The 20483-nt window shown below is 40.0% G+C and overlaps 1 protein-coding gene across 6 annotated transcripts in view; it reads left to right on the top strand.

Moving 5' to 3' along the window:
* Positions 1-20483, top strand: part of SALL1 (spalt like transcription factor 1) — a 248287-nt gene that overhangs the window by 222246 nt on the left and 5558 nt on the right. For 5 of the 6 annotated variants that reach the window (XM_074583110.1, XM_074583111.1, XM_074583109.1 and 2 more), the window contains one exon: positions 18557-18649. The gene's annotated coding sequence lies outside the window, so the exon portion shown is untranslated. Of the gene's footprint in view, positions 1-11738; positions 11862-18556; positions 18650-20483 lie in introns of those variants that run through there. The other variant, XM_074583106.1, reaches the window with a different exon arrangement.

Genomic DNA, 20483 nt, shown 5'->3' with positions numbered 1-20483 from the left:
AAGATATGACTGAGTGGAATTTGGAAGAAATTTTACTGTGATAATATGCATTTGATAGAGTATACGTTTCGTTTGAAAAATAGAGCCACTCATTCAGGAAACAGTCTGAAAAAGGAATGGTCAGTCAGTGAATTGTGGAGGGAATTTGGTGTTTGGATCCTCCTGAAGAGGAATGTGTGGGACCATTGTGTGCATCTGAGCATCCACAAACTTCCACAAATGCAAAGGAAAGCACAACTTCCCTCTTGAAGATTAGACTCCCACCACAGGGCATTTCTTTATTTTTTTATCATGTTTTTCTTTACATCAAGGCTTTCTTTTAATGATTAAAGTCTGTGAAATTACTCCCCTTAAGCAGCTACCTGCAAAGAGGTATCTGTCTGGACCCATGTAGTTCTGTACTAGGGCTTTTTGTTCAGCACTGTCTGTTATGTGTTTTTCCTGGATACTTTAACAACATCATTTTTCCTATTGAAAACAAACAGTGAAAAGAAAAGCTTCATTGATAGGGCTAGTAAGAACATAGTGTGGCAACTACTTTCTAGGAAGCATACAAATGTTTCTGTGTAATCCTTAAAAGATATAAAATAAAAAAATATGGGAAGTATATATTATTTACAGTAACTGATGCTGCCAGCAGATTTTAGAAAAGTTTGTACAAGTGAAAATGAAGCTCTGATCTTTTTCCCCCCATTTTTTAATGGGAATTTTAAAGAAGACCAAACGTTGAAACTGGTCAGCCCCTCTCCTCTTCTGTGAAAACAACATCTAACCTGCAAGGGGAAGGCATCAGTTACCAAGGCACTCAAAAATGGGCTTCTTACAATGACCTATTCCACATTTCGGGTTTTACTAAATCAAATGGAGACAAACTGATTCTTTGCCCTTGTTTTGAGGGAAATCATCTCATTTCCTCGGTTCCTGTGTCAAGAGATGCAAAACCGGATGAGCTCTATAGAAGAGAGACCCTCCCCAGATTCCCTGGGTGGGTGCCCCCCTTGGAGAAGCAGGGGCAGTGGTAGCACTTCCTTCTCCTTGCTGATTTCTGGCTCAAAACATCAGCACGTTGACCTTAGGTCAAACTTCTTGTTTCAAGTTGAATTGAACTATCGTTTTCAGGAAATAAATTGTTGGCCCAGAACTTGTGCTTCGCTCCAGTGCTGATATTCCTGGACACTGCAGGAGATGCCACCTTTCGAACAGCGTTCCCCTCCAAGGAGCCTGAATACCGTCTGCCTGTCAGTCCTGCACAGCCACTGGCTCCCAGTCCTGCTTCTACAGGCAGAGCAGTGGGCCAATACCTAGGGTTTGCTCCAGTAATGAACCAGAAACCTGGGACTGAAAGTGGAGCAAATGGTGTTCTCAGTATGGTATAAGGAAGGAATTGCAGTATTCCATTGTTTGTGTTGGCTCCCGTTGAGAAGCTAGCAAGGAATGCCCTGCATCACCCACTGAACTGGTATGTTTTTGAGGAAAATCCTGTTTTTGTAATGGAAAGTTGCTGGCAGCAGTTTCACACAGGTAATGAAGAGAACAAAAAAAGTATGAAATATGTTATTTGCAATGAAATGTCTTTGTACGTTCTGTGTTGCAAATTTTTAGTGTGTTGCAACAAATCTCGAAACCAACGTAATCCCCAAAAATAAATTAAGACAAGCCGAAACTCCCCCAGACTTCTTTTAGATACAGGATCTTGAAAACAAGAGGAAATGAAGACCTTTTTCTCCAAAACACCACAGCCTCATCAAAATCTGTGGAGTTATCTCAACTTTCACCAGTGGAAAACCAGGCCTGAGGATTCTGTCTCAAGATTTGCAGCTAAAAGATGGAGTAAAACTCAGGAAAAAAAGAGATGTTTCCCCTTTGGGTTCAAAATGAGAACTGAGTTTAACATAATTTCCAAATAATTGATACCAAGCAGTAGGTTAGGAGGGGGATGTTTTAAGCAATATCACCCCTTCCTTTCTCTTGTATTTCTTTATAAATAACATATTACCTATATTAAGGTAAACTGAATCTATTAGACAATTACCTAAGGGGATTGCGAAACTGGGGTCTGCATTATAAAGCAAGTGAAGTTATGACAGCTGTGACCCCAGAGGAATCAAGGCTGAATAAAGACTGTCTCCATTGCAGACAAATGATGATAAAGTGATCCTTTTAGCCAACAGTCAATGGAACCTGACAAGGCCAAACCTCCAACTAATGAACAGCCCAACCTTTGCTACCAGGGAGATGTACTGAAAGTTTAATCTCAATAAGCATCAAAATACATTTGCCCAAACATTTTTAACAAAAGAGTGGCACATATCATTAAATGGCCACGAAGTTAGATGAGTGAGGAGGAAAATAGGAGGGTGGGGGTGTATGTTCTTACTGTATCACAGGTGCACAAAATTGCCTTGATAGAACAATATCTTATTTTTCTTCTAAAATTGAATTTCAGATGGTACCTACGTCACACAGACCTAATAATACAGAAAGCAATTGTCTCAATGATTCCTATTAAATCTGTGCATTTCCAGATCCTTATAGAGTAATGTCAGTTACAGAACAATGTCAGTCTGACGGACGCAGCACAGCGTTAAAGAAAAAAAATCATGCACACAATAGGCCAGCTGCACATTAATAAATATGTAATGTTTGATTAAAAATATGGATCGTATTTTTCCCCCCAATTGCTGACTACCCCTAAGGCAGAAGATGTGATCTGGCTCCCACTGATGGGTTTATTTCTTGCTTGCTTTGAAAATACAAACTAAAATGTTTTCCTGTCCCAGCTGTTTCCCATTGTTCATGTTTATCAGCTCAAAGGGTGAACGGAGGAATAAAAAATACGCTCGCATTTCAAATGTGCCAGTCAGTCAATCTATTGTTAAAAGAAGAAAGCCTAATTGTCTGTGCTGGCAAACTTCTTTTTGGTGAATGTCCAGTTTTTAAGAAAAGCTATTCAGCTGTGCCATTTGTTTAATACATGCATAAAAAAGCACATAAAATCACAAGTTTTCTGTGGGATGGGATGGGGGGTGGGGAAAATCACATCTATAAGTTATAGCCTTGAAACACTCAAGTGGTGGCCTAAGTAATAGCCCCTGGATTACTTGTTTTCATTCCTCATTGGACTGAATAAGTGGCTAGAAGGAATTTTCATGGAATAAGAGCTAATGATGTCTTAAAACTGGAATTGGCCTTCTTCTCTAAATCTTACACTTAACTTTGCACCTTTGAGAAGCAGCACTCCTTTCAAATTACTTCATCAACACAGTGGTTAAAGTCACAGGAGTCAGCATGTGGAGAGAGCAGGAACTAGTTTACTGCACAGGAGACTCTTCTGTTTGTTTCCAACTCTTTGGATAATTACGCAACTCTATCCTGTCTTTGACTTGCTCTCCAGCTCGTGCTGGCAGTGCTACTCTTCCAGCTTTCAAACCAAGCTCAGCTAATCAGAACTGACACTCATTTTACACTACGCAAAATGCAAAAATTTAATTCACAGACTACTATATTGACCAGGACTGTGTTAGTCCATCTTTTTGTGGCTAGCACTGTTTTTCTTTGAAAGCTTTTTGAGGAAAGGGTCATCTTTGGTTCCTCAGTTGTACGGCACCAAGCACAAAACATCCTTACAGTCCAAAAAATAAAAAATAATCATCAATATAACAAATGACTGTGGTGCTTTGCTAGGGGCTTCCCTGTCTTGCTAGGCTTTTCTTCTTTTTGATGGGGGAAGAAACAAGCAAGTGGCATTATCATCCAGCTATCACCCCCTTGTGACACTAAGATGAGCTGTCACTCACAGCAAATTGTACAGATCTTTCTTACATGAGGAGTTCAATAACTCCTCATGACATCTAAATTACCATGCCTGGATGTCTGGGTTAACACCTCACAGAAATGAGTAAGGCGATAAGGTAATTGTCCCAAGTGCTCTGCAGATCGAAGTAGCTCCTTTGGTCACCCTGAGCTCACAATTCCGTGAAAGTTTGAGAGCCAAATACTGCCTAAAACTGAAAACTGGGAGTCTTGGGATGAGCTACCTCACTCAGTAAGCTGAGGGCTTGGTGTTTTCGAAGTCTGCCTTTACCAAGTGTTACTGGCATAGGTGAAGATATTTCATACTGGAAAGCACATTGAACTGGCTCCATAAAGAGTCAGTTCAAAGGTGATCAAGGCTATACAGCACTTGGAATACAGTCCTAAGCCAGTCTTTACTTGTTTATAAACTTGATCCTGCATTTAGACGTTTGTGGGTCTATGAACTGCCATGAATGTGTCCATGGTCTACAGCTGCACCTCACTGTCCGTCATTCGGTATGTCTGGCCTCTCTGCATGCACACCGGCACACTTGTAACAGACACGTTCCTTGGTATCCCTGGCAAGTAATGTAGCACCATTTCCTGGACCAGCAGTGGTCTCTGGAACACAGTTTGAGAATCGCATTGTTGAAATATTGTTTCTCTAGTTGTTAAACCTACGTCATGCAAAAAATCCATTGATGCGCATTTTTGTGCACAACAGATGGTATTTTGTGCCTTGGTTTTTTCTTTCTGTTTGCTGAGCCATAGCTTATATATGCCAAATACATAACTGTCAAGTCAATACAAAAACCAAACCATCGTTTCCAAATGAGCCATATTAAGTTAAGGAGCTTGAATGGTTATGGGGAAAATATTAAAAGTAAATACAAGATGTTAACAGTAGTAGGTAGTTTTTACATGATTTTTTTCTGTTGTATTTTTTACAGTCTGAGCAGTACATGCAGTTGTCTTCTTTAAAGTGTGTTCACAGGCTCTTCAGTGATGCTCAGCATATATGATAAACTCTGCTCCTTTTCAACAAGTGGTGTCAGGCAGTTTTGGCTATGTATTGGTGAGATCAAGCCCCTCTCATGGCCAGCCATTTCAGAAACTTCACTGACTATTAATTTATTGACTTTGAAGAATAAAAATTATACAGATGTATTCCAGAGAAGGTAAAACCAAAAAGGAGAATTACTAAAAAAAATAAATTAATATGCAGCAGGTAGAAGGAAAGCAGTTCAGGGAGAAAGGACTTGTGGCTGAATTTAAGCTATTTTTTTGGAGGATTTATGTCATTGCCTTAGGGACGACTTAGGCAAAATACCAGCTACACAGCTCCAGAAGAACAGTGCACCTTGTGACAGCGGGCAGGCATCGGGTGCAGGTCCCTTCCGGGGGAGGTTAGCAAAGGGATGTGCTGGGAAGGGGTGCGAGAGGAGCCTGCAAACCCTCCTGAGGCAACACAAGCTCTGCTGAGCTCTCCAGGAGCCCCAGTGTTGCAGCTGCTGTAAACCAATTCACTGTCCTTTTATTTTTAAAAATTATGAAGAGCTATGTTCTCTTCTATAAAGCATTCAAACTGCCACAGCTGGACAACATGCAACAGTGAAGTCTGTAGATGTTTGGGGCAATTTCTATAAACCCACTATTAATATTCTGTACCTTCACTATTAAATGGTAACAGACTTCTCCACTAACTATGAAGAAAAATTTTGCCTTAAATTCAGTAATTGATGAACTGCTTAGAAGGTTTCAGTTAGTAGTTTCCAAGCTGTTCATCACATCAAATCTACCGGATTTGGGCATATTTTGCAATTATTATTTTTTTTCCCAGAAAAGAAACCTAATTAAAAAGACAGCCTACAGTGCTATGACTCTGAATTGACATTTAGGGCCTGATCCAGGATTTGCTTACTAGGATTTCTCTGCAATGATATGGTGATTAGTAGAATTTCTTAAGATCTGATAAAGTCCCAAGAAATCGCTATCCTGAAAACACTAATTCATAATTATACTGATTTACAGTAACTAAAAATCCAGATGTTGCTGGCTGGTGATGTTCCAGCAACAGAGATCCAGGACAAATCTCCACTGTCCTGTGATTTGTGTAATCTTTTGCCCTAATCAGTATAGACATAAAGTAAGAACAGATGAAAATGGAGCAGAGCGCTTTGTGTGTGCTCAGCCCTAATTCGGAGCAGTAGCAAGTTGTGTTGCATGTAAGTATTAGTCAACACCATATATGTGAATATGACTTTGTAAAGCCAAGAGAGACCTCCTATTTAGTCATCAGAAACAGCAGGTCAACAAGCACAGCAAGTGCTGGAAATTGCCTCTTCTGAAACACCGTTCGGTATGCCTAAAAAAAACGGTATGCCTAAATCACAATTCCCTGAAAATTTTGCTGACCTTCCAAAACAGAGAGGATTTTGCAAAATGATTGCTTAGTAATTGTTACTATTTATTAAGTAATTGTTAGCTATTTTTAAGACTTGACTTTTCCAAAACTGAGCCGCAAGTTGAAGTCCAGCTCCTACTAGAAGGCACTCTAAAGTAAATTCCCCCTGAATAAGTGCCACCTTATTTCAGACAGACATCAATTTTTTTTCCAGAAGGGGAAAAAAAGTCTCTTTCAGCAGATCCTTCCCTGGTTTAAAAGAGTATTTCTTCACAATATTTTTTCCTTTATTTTTTTGTAAAAATGGTAATTTTCTCAGTATGAAGCATTTCTGTATTCTTTGCCCTTTGGGAGACAGAATAATTGGCAAGACTTGGCAGAATTAGTGATATTATTGAACTTGTAATTGTCTAATGTCTTAGTGTCCTAGATGGAAAGTCAATACGTTATGATGTCCCCAAGCCAAATTAATATAATGTTAAATGTGGTGGTTTGAAACTGTTTGAAATGCCTGTTTGAAATCCTGCATACCCTACATCTAGTGATTCAGAAGCTAGTAGCAGAGGGTAGTTGCCTGCTTTGTCTCCTGAGATAAATCTGTCTCTTCCTGTTTTTTTTCTGTTTTTACTCTGTCAGACCTTGTGGCAAAAATTTCTGCTGTGACTGTTTTTCCTTCAGTGGCCCAGAGCTTTTCCAAGAACTCTGATGGAGACAATAAAACATAATGTATTGGTTGACAGACCACATTTAATACAACTATTAAAAATTATATTTAGCATTTTCTTTTGTAATATCAACCTCTTTCAAAAGTAGTGCTCAGTACAGAATGGGGTATTAGGCTGGACTGTTCAGGCGTTGTTTTATTACCATGAATATTTTTATGTCCTACTTCTATTGTGTTCTCCATCACAGTGTCCATGTTATCTACTGTACAAAATTTTACACAATGGAGTTTACACTCTGGAGCAAAACGTTGGACTGAATGTACTATAAATAAAACACCGACGCTTTTTTTCAAAATGTGAAATATAAAAATTGCAGCATAGCAGGAGATTTTCAAAAGTAATTTACACTAACTCAGCTTTCTTTGAAATCAATATATCTGTTTTCATATGGGTCTGTGTCATTTCTGTTTGGAAGACAAATTCATAGACTTGTATAAAAGGCAGCAAATGAAGCCCAGGTTGTGCTCTGTATAATTTTCCTACTACCATCAGAAAGGACAGGTTTCTTATAGGCTGTGTGGACCATCTGTTACATACAAAATGCACTTAGGGCTAAAAAAATTACTGTCTTGTCTTTGCCTCTATGATCCTTTCCTCATAGATGCCATGCACTATTTTGTTTTATGCAATATACTGTAATATCCTACAGTAATCAGAACAATTAATTTTCTCAGAAGTCATGGCCACCCACCCAAAGCAATGACTTTTGACATACCATAATGGGTGTTATGTATGGTTGGTGTCAAGAGTTGCCCAGATATGCTGATAATGAGCCATACTTTCGAAGAGCCATAATCAATCATTCTTCATTTAGAAAGTCAGATCCATCAGCCTGACATCAAAATGTCATAACCCATTGATCTCACATTGCAATCAAGGATTTTTGACTCTTATTAATGGCATTCAGCCACACTAGTTACATCAGCAATCCTAGTTACCATTTTAGTGGTATCATTTAGACCCTGAGGATAGTGACTAAATCCATTCGTCCTTTTCTTAATTCTTATGAATAGTTCCCGTTAATTATAACATAGCGGTTTTAAAACTTCAAACAATCATAAATCTAATACGATCTATGTAGAAAAGTAAATAAGACAAAACACCTGTGAGTCAGAAAGAGCTGAGCAGATTGGATTCCCTTCTGGGGGTCATTCTACCTCTGCTCTCATAGTTGGTGATATCAACACAGTCTTTTAAAGAAGTTACTTCCTGCTATCTCACCGCTGCCCATCTGTTATTCCTCTATCTCTTGATGACATGTCACTAGTGGTAGTGACAATTTCTTATCCACTGCTGTCAGAAAAAAAATAGCTTAGAGCTTGGAAACAAATTTCAAACTAAAAGTTGCTTTGAAGTTTGATCTGCTATTCAATGAAGAACAGTGCAGAAGAAATAGTGAACATGTCAAGATAAAGGAAGGAAAAAAGGGAGTGAGAATGGTGGAGCATGAGAGAGATGAGCTGCATTTGCATACATATCCAACATGCCTTTTAGGTACAGATACCCGAGAGATGCGTGGCCCTGGTGCCATGTGGGATTTTAATCTGTGCTTTAGGATTAGGGAACATACATTGTCTTGTTGAAGTAACTGTTGAAGACAGAGTCTAATTTTTTGATTAGTGAGATGTTTTCTGTGATACAGAATTTTACAGCAAAACTGTTCCAATATCTAGGAACAGTCAGGACTCCTCCCCTAAATGCTAAAAGGTTTTGTACCCATTCTCAATTTAAACTTTACAAATTTTAAATTAGAATACAGCTAACCTCAGAACACTATATAGCAATATCTGATTTTTTTTCAAACACATCATATCTAATAAAATCAAACATCCCCGTAGAAGGTTTTGTGTTTGATAAGCAGCACTTTCCTAGCAGGAAAGTGTCCAAATAAAAACTTTTTACCTGGCCTAATAATTGCAAATTAACTGGGGTCGGCAAACAATAGTTTGCCAAGTCCTACGAGCCCACTCTTGCCAGCCAGCTCCCTGCAGGACTGTCCCTCCCAGCAACGAGTTTGTGGAATCAGGCCCTTTGTTTGGATCAATGCTCATCCCTTCAGGCAGAGCTAATTGGCTAATTCAATCACACTGGCTATTTAATTAATAAGGAAGCCCAAAATTCCACATGAGATGAAAGGATGAAGAGCCCAGGAATGACCCTTGGTAATAATAAAAGATAATTACAACCAAGAATTGCATTATTCAGATTTTGTTATTGACATGATAAGCACTGCCATATGCCATGCAAGCTGTGATATGCACCCTAGTGATCGTAGGTATAACAGAAGATTGTAAGTGTAACTGCTTGCTGTATTTCAATGCAAGTGTGACTTCAGGTGAAAAACTAAACGCTATATATAAAACCAGAAAAAAAGAAAACTTCACAGCAGTAATAATGGTAAAGCAGTTTGGGCACTTTATTGCCTGTGTTCAGGTAGAGCAATATATACAGGTAATACTTGTAAGATCAGAGATTCATTTTTCTGTGTAGAAAGACCAGGGATGTGAAGTACCAGATCCAGCTCCAGCAAAAGCCCAGCCTTGCAGCTCAGCTCCTGAGTGAAGGCATCTGGGTGCCACACGGGAAAAAAAAAAAGAAAAAAAAACAAACTACAAAATTATTATGTTTACTGGCAAAAATAGATGCTTTATGAATAAAATAGCAGGTTTTCTTGCAGAAAACAAGCAAGAAACTACAGGGAAAGGGATGGGGAACTACACTGATTTTAAAAGCAAATCCCCAAAATGTAAAACAGAAGTTTCTGCAAGAATTAAAAATTTCCACAGAAGTGTTTGGCCTATTTCATTTACACAAGGCGAAGTGTCTGCTGATCCCAGTGAAGCAATATATAGGGGTTGCCCAAAAGACATGAAGAAAAATAACAAGACTGGGTCACCTGGGGCACTGCTTTCCTTACAAATCTTTAAATTGTGTGCTAGTTCTGAAAGACAACCAAGCTGTTGGGAACTAGAATTAGAAAATGTAGATCTGGGCTTAATTTTTGGCTCTGCCTTTCACTCCTTGTGTACCTTGGGCAAGCCGCATGTAGCAGTGGGTCCAGTTCTTTCGCCCGTGCTTTATCTCTTCAGACTATACATTCCTAAGGTAGGGACCATCTCTTCATCTGGGCATAGCACAGAAAGTCCCAGTCTCATTCGGGTTTTTTAGACAAAATCAGAAGTTTTATAAAATCTTCCCCAATTCCTAAAGAGTTCCTGAGTTTTATTGCTCATTAAAAGTCTGAATCTGAGAAGCCAATGTATTTGATTTGTAATGAATGTAACCCTTCAGTAAGATCACAGCTGTAATGTTACAGAACCAGTCATGTAAAGAATAGTCCCTGCAAGAAAACCTGCTTTCTCTTTTTTCTCTTTAACCTCAATAGAGCAGTTCTTTTGTTAATTACAGTTACTGCACACTGTGATATTGAAGTGCTCTGTTCTCAAACATATTCTTATTTATTTTAGTCCTTTTTTTCCCAGGTAATGAAATGTCAGAACCCTACTTTTTCTGGTTTTGTAGTATGTTGATCAAAGTGACCTTTGCTTTGCGGCAGACACAAATCAATATAGCGCTCTGCAGTATTTGACAGATAAAGGTGCAACATATAATAAATGGCAATCACTGACGAGGAGAGCAAGAAAATACCTGCCAACTTCAGTTCATACCGGCAATTTTCAGACAATGCCACATGTTATGTTCAAAGTAAAATTCATTTGTCCATCTAATAACAGAGATGGGGGATATTAAAGGACTCAGTTTTGTTAAAGAAATGTTTCATCTCACGGTAATAATTCAGAGTCCAGTCAGGGTCTACAGTGGTTGGTTGCAAGTAAAGTTATTACATTTTGAAGACAGGTTAGAAGAGCAATTTTCCTTGCCATAACGGAAAGGGGGGGGGGGTGGGGGGGCAGGGACGGGGACTGACTTTTACCCCAGAAATGAAATAGTAATTATATCCACACTTACAAACACAGTTTCTCATTCTTTCTCACACATACACAGACACACACACAAATTGTCTTAATATCCTAAAGCAGCTCTCCAGTGTAGTGTTTCACAGCTGATGGTTTGATTTTCTCATATTCTTCCAAACCTGCTGATAAGTTATATACAAATGTAACCAATTTCTATTTAAATGCTTAATTGCAAGTAGTATCTGCAAAGTATCTGCCAGAGATTTGAAGTCACATGGCAGCTTCAGCCCACTGTAAATGAAGTCTGTGTGTTCACTATGGTGTCTTATTCTCAGTAACACAAATAGCTTAATCTAAGAGTCGAGCCCAAATCGAAAGCAAAGCTGGATTTTAGCCACTCTGATGAGTTGTGCTCAACCAGATCAGACGTGGTGGCTGAGCAGCTGCTTCTCACAGCACCAACACAGGCAGGCCAGCCCTCAAAGCAAACTCATGGCATGTGCGAATCGAACCATTTCCCATCATGGGAGACTGAGTGTGGGGCTGGGGCTTGCTTGTAGCCTCTGTAAGAGGAGCAGCAGAGATCAAGGCACCCTGTCCATGGGGTGGAGTTGTGGGTGCTTCGTATGAAGGGTCTAATCCCACTGTATGACCTCCAGTTATGTTTCTTATTTCCTAAGACGTAAGTGTCTGTCTATGGAACGATCTAAAACACCTGCTGGCAGGACCTTTTAGTGAACATGCTCTGCCTTGTTTGAGCACCTAGAAATCATCTGTATTTTCTTCTTCTCATAGGAGGCTATTTTTGTATTATGACGGATAGGCCTTTTTATGTATCTGTTGTTCATAACATATGTAAGCTTACGACTTGCATTTGAGTACTTCTTATTTTCACAGCTACTCTTTATGAAGCTATTGATACACTTCAGGCAAAAAAGGCCAATTCATAACATACCCGTGGCTGCTAAGAGTCATTCGATGTGGTTCACTGAAGACACATATCTGATTTATGAAGCCAACACTTTGCTTCCAAAATGCTGATGATGTACAGGCAAGTGCAGTGCGTACCTGCTAGTGCATTGTACCTCCCATGTGCAAAATCTCAAGTGCATAGGCTTTATTAACTTTTGAGTATGATTGTCAGGATATGACCATTTATTAGCACAGTTCAAGGTTAATGGTCAAATTCAGTTTGAAGCTTATGGCTGAACCTGAAAATATAAAAAACAGCTGATGCTCGAAAAGCAGGATAGCCTCCAGTAAGAAGATGATTCACCCATTGCAAACACAGTGCTGCTTGACCATGCTGACCAGAGCGCATCATCTCATATCCACTGGCAAAATGGAAATTCTAGTTCTAGAGAATAAGTAAAGCACCCCCAAAAATGGTAGGAATCTTTTTGAGCTGCTCCAGATTCTTTTTAATTTAGTGAATTTTTCCTCTCTTATCCTACCCTTTTTCAGTAGAAATATTGTATTACTTTACTTATATTCAGTCTTTTCTTCTGTGATCTGTTCAACACAAGACAGCTCATGCTGCACATTTATTACTATACAAATGAGAATTTATCTGTCTCTGGTTACTGCTGTGCCATTTTTATACCATTTTCTCCCCCTTTCTTTATGAAGATTTAGTTTACCTTTGCTCTTTTTTTGACAAAATATTGAACAGAGAACAGGTGTTTTGTGTCATTTGTCTGCGATAATGCTAGACATTTTCCAAAGCTGCTGAATGCATGATTAACCTTAAACTGATCCTACTTCTGTGTATCATCTTTCCTGTGTCCTGTTGTATTAAACTGTACCCGTCATTACCTGTGAAATATCATGTAACCTACTTCATATTAACCCATTCTGAATTTCTTTCAATCTCAAGCTTGTACAAAACAATTTTCTCTCAGATCATTATAAATTTTGCTACTCAACATATTTACTGCAAACTAATCATTTAATAGTGGTCTGTAAGGAGCTATTAGTAGCTTCTGACTTCTCCAGCCTGGGAAATGTTCTTACATAGTTTGGCAAAACTTTTTCCTTATAGAAAATCCATGTTATTTGAAATGACCTTGTAGAGAAATGATTCCATACTAAGTTATCGCGGTCTGGCATGTCATCAGGTAATTGGCAGTTATGAAAACACCATATTCATTCTCCCCAAACTTGTATGCAGTTGTTCAGATACAGCAAAGTGTGCGTTTGGGGAAGGAGAGAGTCTCTAAACATCATAATCTTGCTGAGGGGATTGTCACCCCAACTGGCAAATGCTCAACTGTGAGCAACAGATTTATTACCTGACATAATTAATTGCCTAGATAGTGACATTTCCCATATTATAGACAATCGTGAATTATGAGCCCAGCTGCTAGCCTTCTCATTCACTGAAATCGGTTGATAAATATGTTTATTCGAGGTCAGCTTGGCCTCATCCATTAGAAATATTGTTTTTCTAAACATTACATTGATTTAATTTAACTCTAATCAATTTAAAATGGTTCTGACAATTAACAAAAGCTTCAAATATGACCTTAAAGTAATAGGATTCATTAGCTATGTTTAGGATTAAACTTATCCTAATAGGGCTATTTTTCTTCTGAGGGCATGTAGTAGGCCGACTGGTGGTCAGTCAAAATGAAATCAATTATTATAAATTATACAGTTTGGGTTGATTATGTCGTGCCTGCTAATTTGTATAAATAAGGACCTCAAACAATAGAAGCCATTTATTAATAACTATCTGTATCCCAACCTGTATCACACTTTACGTTACAGCTGCAGGATCATCTGTTACCCATGAAGTATTATATTCTCTACTGCTAGGCATATATGCTAATTAAACCCATAATTAATTGTAACAGTTATAGTTAAAGTCAAAATGCTGACAGCCTTTTTGGCCTATTATTCATGGTAATCAACTGATTCAAAAGGCAACGTAATCAACAATTCCTGCACTAGCCAGGGGATCATAATACAACGGTAGCACCAGTGACAGCTGGCACCCACAGGTCTTTGGATACAATAGGAAATATAAACCTCTAGAGCTGAAATGCTTCAGTATGAACAGTGCCTATTGTTTTTCTGAGACAAAATACAGGCGTAAGTCATATTTAAGAACTGAATCCCTAATGCAACGGTTAACAGAAATGCACAAGAGCCATGCTCCGGAGAGCCTGCCCTGCCTTCCTGGGGGAGCGGCAGCACTGAGCGTTCCCTACCACCATTTAGTGTCTCCTGGCTGTAACCCCTCACCAATCCCTTCTCCACCCACAGTGGGACTATCTCAGATTAGGGATGAGAATTCTGGAGAGTGTTTTCGAATATCAAGAACAGATTTTATTTGCTTTGTTCTCATCGATCTTGCATCTGCTGAGTGGTGCCGAAAAGGCATGTGCCCTCTCTGGGTATGTTGTCCACAGAAAGAGAGGAACATTAGACTGTGCAGGGGACCTCACATTTCCTACATACATCTGGCCTTTGAACCTATGGGAATTTCCTCTTATTTTGTTCCCAGACACAGTTGTGGATTACATACCACAGCAGCCCCGAGAGGACAGGGTGGAGAGAGGAAGAAGGGGATAATCTGACCGTTGTCAGCAGAGATCCACACTCTTCCGAGACTTGCTCTGAAGCAAGTATCCCATGTGGGCACAGATTAGCGTGCCTCCAGAGCCTGCTGAACTCTTCAGCAGGCAACCAACAGTAGGAGTAAAGGCAAAATTAGTGGCCACTTTTAGCAATCACAACTTGCAGCCCAGCTGAGGTGCAATGCCAGATGAGCCATCCGAACCTGTTGCATCCACCAGGTAAATGTCTCTACAAGGGTCTCTAGTTGCTTTCCTCCTCAATTTGAAGACAATCTCGTTATCCATCACTGCACGTAGCAATGATCACAATCTCTTTATAATCAGATCAGACTCTCTTTCTAAGTCATTCTTTCTGTGGTCAGGCGTGCTCATGACCAATAGCAGCACTAAGCCAGCAAGTTTATACATACACAGCTTCAGATGTGCTGCTTCTTAAACAAGGTTAGCCATAGTTTCATTGTTGAGATTTACACTGTCAGTTACAGAGATGCCCGTCCAATCCTATAACACAAAAATTTATGGGCATCACAGAGAAATTTTTATTGTTAGAGCTCCTATACAATGTGTGCCCTTAGTGACACATTTTTAAATAAAATATATTGTACTGGTGATTTCTAATGCTTAAAATAAAATAAAATAATAATCAACTTTTAGCTGCAGTTTCCCCCTGGTTATTGAGCTGAACTTAATGACTGGCTGAAAAGTATTTGTCAACGCAACAGCTGGAGAGCAACACTTTCTTGTAGCTTTATGTCACAGCATATGCCAGCCACTCAGAACATGTGATAATTCAACTGGAGCTGGTACTACAATAGCAGATGGGTTGAAGCATTGTTATTCTCACTCTAGCTCCCAGCCCTTGAGGGATCACTAAATAAAATCAAAGCAGATGGACCATTACAAGCTCATTTGTGTTCACTACAAGCACCTCAACCTTCAGTTGTGATATACTGCACCTTTGTATAAAATGACATGTATGGTAACATGACCTAATGAAAATAGCATCAGACTTGGCAAGTGAGGAATGAGACTGAGAAATATGCACAGATCTATTTATCACTGAGTTCTTACCTTGCAGAAGGGGTTCATTTTTTCCCCCTCTCTCCATGTTTATCATTGCATTTCTCTCCATGTTTATCGTTTAATTTCCCCATGCTCCTTGTAAGAACTAAAAGAGGTGGCCATTGGTTCTGCCTGTAGAAGGTCTAACAAGTTTCCCGGCCCCTGCAAAGATGGGATGAATGCTACTAACCACAGTGCAAAACTCCTGTTATTCACTCATTTCTACACACTGTTGATAAATATGTTAATCCAGGTGTCCCACAATCGGCAAGGCTTTGACCACCCACTGTTACCAGTATCTGCGGGGACTGGGACATTTCTCAGCCTGCTTTTATGATGAATTCTTTCACAACTCTGCCATTTTGAGCTTATGGAGACTTGACTTAGTGCATAAAATCAGTTGCTCCACTAAGCTCCAAAATTTTTGTCAGTAAGGTCAGTCAGCATCCCTGACCAAATTGGGGGTGTCCCAGGGCTTGGGAGTAATTGCTACTAAAGGATTAAACACATTAAAACTGTCAGTTGCCCAGAGGAGGATCCTTTGGGACCCACTGGCAAAGTTAGTGCTGAAAAATTCTTCATGCCATCCTCAGCAGCACAACATAAAGTTGGAGGCACATCTGATGCCTGCTTAGAAAATGTTATAATCATTTAATGTCTTCTGAGCACCAACAATGTCACCTGAAGGCTTTTGTCTTACAGTCCCCGCCCTGGCCATCACGCTCCAGGGAGCAACAGCAAGATGAAGTACAGCAGGCAGCTCTTGCTTCATTTTATCACTGCTGTGCTCTCACACACACATGCAGTTAATGACAGTTCCCAAACTAAATTCCTCTGAGACATAAGCTTTTTATGTCTACATGTATCTTTTTTTCTGCCTGGTTTTAAACAGCTTGTACACACTGCTGCGTTCAGTGCTGAATAACAGATACTGTGAACTTACTAAAGGCTGTGGGATTTCTTTTTTTTCCTGTCTAAAGAGGAAAAGTGGTAGTAGTCAGTCAATTGTTGGAGGAAAGTTAGGTACTTTTGATTTTTATCTGCATGAGAGAGCCCATATAAGACTATGTATCTTTAGTAAAAGCTCCATAGGTCAACTGACTGCCATAGGTCCCCCTCATGCCAGCTGCTGCGGGGGTTTAAAGACCCAGGCAGGTGCAGCAATGGAAAGTCAAAGAAACTGCTTCATTAGGGTTGATAAATACAGTTGAACTTCTGTGACTGCAGTATGCGAGTTGAAAAAAAAACTTGTCCAGCTTCCTCTGTGAAACAGCCTCCTGCTGAGTGTTTGAATTGTATGAAAACTATGAATGGCTCAGCTAATAGTTCCCACCTTGGCCAGAAGCTGCAGGGCAGCCGGGCAGTCTCAAGGACAGTGCTTCCAGGTAGCACAGGGTTCTGGTCGCGTCCATGGCTGCCTTGTATGGTCTTCTGAGCACTTTCTGCTAAGTGTCGCAACTCATCCTCAACTGTGACTCAGCGCAACTCCCTCAAAAGCGTGTGCAGGTCAGGTCAGGCGTCACCACTGCGTCTTATCTGCCCGCCAGCATTCCTATCAGCCAAACTAATTTGCTAAGATAATTCCGTTTCCTGCCATCTATTACAATAAATCAGCCACTGTAGCTTCATTGGAGTCTCTGCTAACTAATGAGCTGCCCTTGAAATTCTCACACTGTATGCAAGGGGCAGGGGAGGGCAGTGAGAGGAGGTAAGAAAACCCTTATTCTTCTAAATATAAGAAAGTTTTAGATAAACACCGTGATGTTCTGGGCAGTGCTGTATCTTTTCAGCCCCATGTTAACAGATCATTTTTGCCAGAGTCAGGTCAGCCTGGGACAAAACCAGTAAATGAATCAATCATTCCTTTAAAAACAAATTTTCTGAATAACGTGATCTCAGGTGGTGGAGCATACGTGTGGGTAAACACAACCATGGAGGGGTGAGGCACAGAGAGCACGCACGCTTTCAGGGAAGAGTAGCAGTAAAATGGCCAAGGATCCACTGTTGAGGCTATTGAAGAAAACAATAAGCATGTTCCTATGAAATGGTAATTCTCTGGCACTTAATTTTGAATAGGAAAAAAATATTGAAGACATAGAGGAATGGAAAAACACAAAGCATCCCAGAGCATGCCAACTACAGCAGGAAGAACTCAGGGGCAAAAAGGCATTAAGATCATTCTGCTTTTTCCTTATGGCAATAGCAAACTACTGAGAGCAGTAGTGATATTGTAATTTATAGCCATATTTAAAATCAGAAGATACATCAGTTTATACCCTGCTTGTATTGTTTTGTTCAGATTTGGTATTTAATAATGCTGAATTTTATTTTTTTAAAAAAAGGAACTTCCGTTCCTCATGGAATTTCAGCATTTCTTTTGACTTTTCCTGCAGCTCAGCATTGTTTTTTTTAATAGCTGTGCTGGGATAAAACTCAGTTGTGCTGCCGCAGTTTGGTTACTGAAGGGAGCCAACAGCTCAGCAACACCATTGGGTTCAGTCAGACAGTCATTTGGCAGAAGGATGTTTAAAAATAATTGCATTTAAATATTCTGAGGAAAAGTCACAGAAGAACCAATAATGGGCCAGTAATAATGAGGCTGAAGAACAGCATTACAGTGTGAACTCATCTATCCCTTGGTTTCATTTGCATGTTTAGCAGCTGCTTGTTCCTCCGTCATAGAAGGATCATTACCTGACTCGTAAGAAGAGAGGGGAAGTCTGCTCACCTTTGGGCAACTAGCTCTGCATTTATTAATAGTTGTTGTCCATTTCATTATACATTTAATTGCTGCATTATAATTTATTTATTCATTGATTTATTGTAATAGATGAGTAGCAACAAAATTACCTTTGCAAATTACTTTGGTAGGTGGGAAATTTGCATGGTTAAATAAAAAACAACATGCAGTGTGGAATGTGATCTGCTACCTAGTGAATAGCATCTTAATATGTGAGCGCTAGCATATACAAACTGGTCTCGTTAGAAAGTGAAAGTGAATCCAGGTAATTTATAGACTATTTAAAAAGAAATTACTCTGTAACTTACATGCAATTATCCTTACATTCCCAGATGTCTCTTTTCTTCATGGAACCGGGAATCATCTGAAAATGAAGGATAAGTAGGATGGGAAGAGAAGACTCCTGAAAAAGTGGAAACCTGAAGGTGGGAAGTTTGCAAAGCCTTTGGTTAAACTGGGGCTGCCCATCTGTTAGTGGGGTGTCGCGCTTACAAGAGCTGTATTTCTGTCACTCCCACCAGGCAGAGAGAGCCCAGGGCAGGGCTGTCCTTCCCCAGAGCTGGGCTGAGCACAAAGCAGCAAAGTTCAAGAGGATTTATGGCCATATTCCACCACTACCCCCCCCCCAAAGTACTCTGTTGCCTAAACCAGGGCTTAAGGAGAAGTTAGGGGGAGGGAGAAAAACCCAAAACCCCTTATTTGCTACCCAAAACCCCCTAATGTGTTATGTCACATAACCCATGTGACATCATAAGATGACACCTTTTGAGCTGAGGGTTGCCTCAAGAGAGGCGGGCAGGTGGTATATACTGAAACGTGGGTGTCACCAGTCCTGTGAGCAGAGCCCAGAAGCGTGGTGTGGGCAGGGGGCCCATCGCAGTGTTAGTGGGGCTGCGGCTCACCCACTGTTACAGCAGCAAACCGGGGGGAATCTGGAGTTTCACGATTGTCAGGTAAGAGCATCAATGGTAACAACCAAACGGGGCCACAGAGAGTCATACATGTACAGGGACAGGACATGCACAGGATCGCTTCACTTTGCAGTTATTAATGCGTATGGAGACTAGTTAGACCCAAAAATACCTCCAGATTTTTCTTCAGTTAATTGATTGATAAAATTGATTAATAAATAACAATCTCCGCTATCAGATTTCTCTATGCCCAGGTCAAGCAGCTGCAAAATTTGACCGTTAGGGCAATTTTCCGTTGCCGGTGCTATGCACTGTGCGGGTTTGGGAACGCCTGCGGGCTGGACCGATGCAGCGCCGAGCTACCTAATTACGTCAGCCCAAAAGCAGTTTTAAGATCAGCCCTAAGAAAAGAAAAAAAGGGGGGGTGTGTGGAACTACAATACCTCTACAGCCACATATGAATCTACATCTTCATTTTTAAAAGCCGTGGGTTAGGCTCAGGCAAGACGTTTCCAGCCGGTAGAGGCACTGCCCTCTTGTGACTGAATTCTGGAAGTACCGGCAGCGCTCCCGCTGCCCCCGCTCGGCGGGGCTCGGCTCCGCTGGGGATAAACCTTGGTGGGATAAAAACGTTGAGTGAGATGTTCCGAGCATCTTTTTTTTTTTTTTCCCCATAGTGATGCACAGGAGGGCTCAGCTTTAGCTTTTAAACATTCAAATAATATCTTATTGCAAACGAAGAACTCAATTTTTAAAAAAAAAAAAACAAAAACCCTTTGCGCACTGCAAATAGGTAACACATATTAGTAAATCTTTTCCAAGTATTTTTATAAGTATTTAAGTACTTGCAATAAGATTAAGATTTTTAAAAACACTTAAATTTAGAGCATTCCTTTTACAGTCACAGGTAAGACTTTTTCTGCATTATTAGTAATAGTAGTAGTACAATACTCAGGAAATTAAAAGAAATTAACCAGAGAAATACTGGGTAGCAGTATTTTTCTAGACAGCGAACACATGCAAACTTGGTGTGCAGGTCTTCAGGTCTTCTAAATGGCAGCTGTGGAGCAGCACTGCGGCTCCAGCACCATCCCAAGCGGAGCTGAGCACCTCAGCTCAGTGAGGTAGGTAGTGCACTGAGCATTTTAAAACAAATTCTTTTTTCCTTCAAAGTACAGTTAGCTATAGCAGCTTTTCCTTGGTTTTCCATTATAGTATCAGGTACTAATTAGTAGGACACAAGTGGCATACTGAGACATGATTTGATACGGTGCAGCAATTCCCAAGTTTCCTAGAAATGTTGAAATTAAGAGACTATCATCAAAAATACGTAAAAAGAAATCCCTTG

This window comes from Larus michahellis, chromosome 4 (genome assembly GCF_964199755.1).
Source record: "Larus michahellis chromosome 4, bLarMic1.1, whole genome shotgun sequence".
NCBI classification, from domain to species: domain Eukaryota; kingdom Metazoa; phylum Chordata; class Aves; order Charadriiformes; family Laridae; genus Larus; species Larus michahellis.
The sequence above is the reverse complement of the archived record's forward strand: the minus strand, read 5'-3'. Positions and strand labels throughout refer to the sequence as shown.